The following is a 4,385-nucleotide window of genomic DNA, read 5'->3' on the forward strand; positions in this document are numbered from 1 at the left end:
TTTGGTAAAAGTGTATTTTCGAAAGACTTGAACACTCGAGTAAGCACTGACAGAAACAAGCATTGGCATAGCCAATAGGTCTCGCATTTGGGACCTTATAAGTTTTTAGCTATGCAATAGTTGATGTTATTGCACCATGGATATTGTGCTGCATAACTAAATACTTATAAGGTCCCAAAAGCGAGACCTATTGGCTATGCCAATGCTTGTTTTTGTATGGCCACCGTCACTATCCTCACTGTGTGCATATCTTTTCCCATTATTTATTACTTATGAAATGTTTACACGGTGGTTTGGAATATTTGTTTATATGAACCCAATTCTTGAATAAATGTCATACTTTTCGTGTTTTCCTCGGTTTGCATTTGTGGTTTTTATAATGTACTGAAGGTATTTTATAAATATTCAGTTTTTCTATATTCATTCCCTCATGTATATTATTGATGCCAGATGTTAGTACCCCCGTCCATTGGGGTCTGCGGGGTGCTCCTGTGGCATCTTCTAGTTTTGGAGATTAGTGAAGGAGGTGTGGGGTACACCATCCGTGCGAGGGTCCTCATGTCTCACCGCGAGGGATGAACCCTCATCCTCTGCCTTGAATGTACCTCAAAGCCTCTCGCTTGCTTCAGTGAAACACGGATGCGTTCTCATTAATAAGACGAGGCTTCATTTTGTGTTCCTGTGTCCTGCTCTTTGCTGTGGTGTTCGGTGCTCGGGGTGGGTGTGGTGCAGTTTCACGCAGGGACTTGTGATCATGTGATTGCACACCTGTTGCACGGATCACACCGCTGTACAGTGTAACCTCAGCTGTACATATGTTCCAGCCGTTCAGCTACTTGTGAAAAAACCTTCTGCTGGTAATGGTGGGACACCGCCCACCTGATGCAAGTACTGTCCAATGCAGGTGTTACTGAAAAGTAAAGTGCAAAATCAATCTTCAACAGTATCTAGCATTATGTATTACGATTTCTTTCAAATATAGTAGGTGCATTTCAGACACGGTGGATGTGAGGCTGTGGTTCAACACCTGTGTCCCGGAATATTTGCTTGCTTCAGATTGCACAGAACGTGACAAGAGCACACTATGCGTCAGTCATATGATAGGTTTGTCCCCCGTGGTGAATGCGATGCTTCCCGAATCTTGCACAGCTGGTGAGATGACTCAAGATCACACAGCGCGTTAGGAACGTGAAACCAGATTTGTAGTTCACTGCTGAAGGGCCACCAGTGTGGTGACCCCCGGGGTAATGACGTGACAGCGGACGTTAAAGCTGAACAGTTTGTGATAGATGGTGAAACCGGCTACGAGCGGAAATGCATAAGGTGAAAAACAGCAAAGAGCTTTGAAAGTCACTGAGTTAAAGAACTTGCGTAGGAAAGAAAAGTCAAGATATTGGAAGTTTATAGTCTGCCTTCAGTGGGGAGGGCGCGTGCTTGGAGTGGGTCCTGCAAGCAGGTTTAAGGGCATCGCTGTGTGGTTCTTTAGTTCCATGTGTTGAGCCGGTCTGCCTCTCCTTGGGATTGTCGATCCGAAAATAAAATGGAATAAATATTGTTTGTGATGAGTTGGGCTTGTAGGATTTCTCTTGTAGAGGTCCATATAGAAATCCTGAAAGCAACAGTTTTAGCTACCTCTCGTGAGAGCTTTATCCCATTACTCTCTCTAACTTCTAGTATGAAGCTTTTTGCCTGTCACGCTCTGAGGAAGTTGGCCAGGAGTGTTTTGTTTGTTACTAAAACGCCAAGGGAGGGGGTGGCAAATGGTGAGCACTTTCGCGGCCGCTTTGATGTTCTGAATGATCGCGCGGCTCACTGAGAACATCAAAGCGGCCGCAAAAGTGAATCGGCAGGCTGACAAATGGTGCGCGCGCCCGGTGCACATGCACTGTATTTGGAGGCCTGAAAAGCACTAGTTTGCACTTCCAAATCTCCCGTTTACTAAAGCTCTCGCCAGAGCAGCGCTAAAGCGCTGGCTCAGGCGAGACCTAAAAAGTACGACGTTTCAATGCACCCATGTATTTACAGCCATAGGCTTTAAGAGCCAGCCCACTTCAAATCTCCCTTGGGTCTCGCTGCATCTCAAACAAGTTACAATGGAAGTAATTGTCAGCAAACATCATTGCCCAAATTAGTAATTTGTTGCTATTGCTCCTCTTCTTCGGATTTGTCTGCATTATAATAATGTCAAAACTGGCATGCGTAGAACTGTTAAACGGAACACAATTGTAGACAAAAGACTTACCTTCATAAGTTTGCAAGATGGAGCTTTTACTGACCAGCTAAACTCTAAAAAAAATTCGAATTCCAGAAGTGATCTTTGTCTGCTGTGGTGAATGGCTCGTTCTGAATTTTAAGATGGCTCCACTGTTAGGCCAAGAGCAGCCATTGACCCTCCCCCTCTTGAGATACACCTGTATGTTAATAACACTTGCACAGACTAATGGGAGCCCCGTGAAAAGCAGTTTTGCAGACTTTCATGCATTGTTAATGATGAAGCTAAATATGCATACTTTTTTAGACTGCGGATTAGCAATGAAAATTGCTATTAAATGTCAGTTGTCCTGCACTATGTTTCCCAAGATCGCTTTACCTTAACAAGTTTATGCTTATACAGCAATGGTATTATTAGAGAGGTTAATCCTTACTGATTACTCCTCCGGGAAGAACAGAACATGATTATAGGAGAGAGATGAGCTCATGATAACTCTCTCGAGTCCTTAGGTGAATAAGAACCGCCTAAGGATCCTCTGTCTGATTTTCACTGACGACCATTAAAAAGGAAATAATAATAGATTGTACACATAAATGTATATAGCTGATGAAACTTCTTCATAATAAAACACTGATACCAATTCCACGATGCAGTATTCAAATCTTGTTTCATGACTAAATATTTGCAGCCAGTATTTGTGATAATTTCGCAATGAAAGTTCAGCATTCCATACCATGTTAAAAAAATATACTCTAACATCAAGATATCAGTTTAAACAAAATTATGTGTAATGCGTTTGACACCCATCCATTCCACTAACACTGTCGCAGCCCTTCCAGTCTTTCCAACAAACAATCCCACTCCACATAATTCCAGTACACTCAAAACCACACAATTATTATCCACATAATTCCACAATACACATCCTCTCGACACTACACATTTCCTTGCCACACAGTTCCACAACTAACAATCCCAAACCACATTATTGCACTCCACACCACATATGGGCAAAAAAACAGTGTCATTTACAATTGAAACAGTTCTAACTCTTGCAAATGTGATACCTATTGTCATTGCACGAAGTAAATTCACCTTTACAACATGCCACATACATCCACACCATATAACACTACTCCACTCCATGCCACATAATACCACTTCAAACCATCCCACATAATTCGACACAAAACGACACAATTCAATGCCATACAAGTCTACACCACACAACATAATTACAATCCACATAATACCACTCAGTGCCACATAATTATACTCTACTCAATCCAACATAAATACTCCCCACATAAATAATGCACGCTAACCCACATACCACCAATCAACATACGTGAATTCCACACCATGAAGCATAATTTCACTCAACGCCACACAGTTCCAGGCCACATAATTCAACTCCACACAGTTCCAATACACACTACATAATTCCACACCAAACACCATATTTCAACTACGCAACATAACTCCTCGACTCACCACATACCTCCAATCCACACCACATATTTCCACATTATGCCACAAAATTTAACAGCACACCTCATAATTCAACTGCACACAATACCAATCTGCACAATTAACTCCATGACACACAATCGCACTCTACATAATTCCAGTATACTTAATACCATTTAATTACCATCCACATAATTCCACAACACACCATACCATATATTTTCACTACACAGCTCCACACTAAACAATCCCATGACAAACAAACCCAATACAACCCATCTCCCCTCACACTTTTACTAACCCTATCATCTCTCCCCCAAATAACCAATGATCCTCTCATCACTCCCTCACACTGCCACTACCCCCTCTTATCTCGCAAACCCACTGACCTTTCATCACTCCTTCACACCCCCATCTCCTCTCTATACTGCCTACTTACACATGCTACCTTCCTGTACCTCCTTGCGCTGTGCACTGGTCCACCTCTTGCCATCCTTCACCCCTGGGTGCCTCTTCCACTTGTCCCTGTATCTTACTCTCCCATCCCTCTTCCTTACTCTTCCTGCCTTTCATATGGATAACTTCAGGTCTTCGAGCCCAATTTCTTTCCCATGCCTTTTCAAGGTTTTTGTTCCACTAACCCACGCTCTCCTCCTCTTCTTTGTGTGTCTTCTGCGTACACAGGCGCTCCCTCTTTATGCAC

At 42.7% G+C, this 4,385-nt stretch overlaps 1 non-coding gene across 1 annotated transcript; it reads left to right on the plus strand.

The window, feature by feature from the left end:
• The first annotated feature begins 2,622 nt into the window (after nt 1-2,622).
• LOC146802110 (U8 small nucleolar RNA) lies at nt 2,623-2,756 on the plus strand. The gene has a single exon (XR_014968385.1). It is a non-coding gene; the product is annotated as a U8 small nucleolar RNA (small nucleolar RNA).
• The last annotated feature ends 1,629 nt before the right edge of the window (nt 2,757-4,385 follow it).

Source organism: Triturus cristatus, chromosome 8 (assembly GCF_964204655.1).
Source record: "Triturus cristatus chromosome 8, aTriCri1.1, whole genome shotgun sequence".
Classification (NCBI taxonomy): Eukaryota; Metazoa; Chordata; class Amphibia; order Caudata; family Salamandridae; genus Triturus; species Triturus cristatus.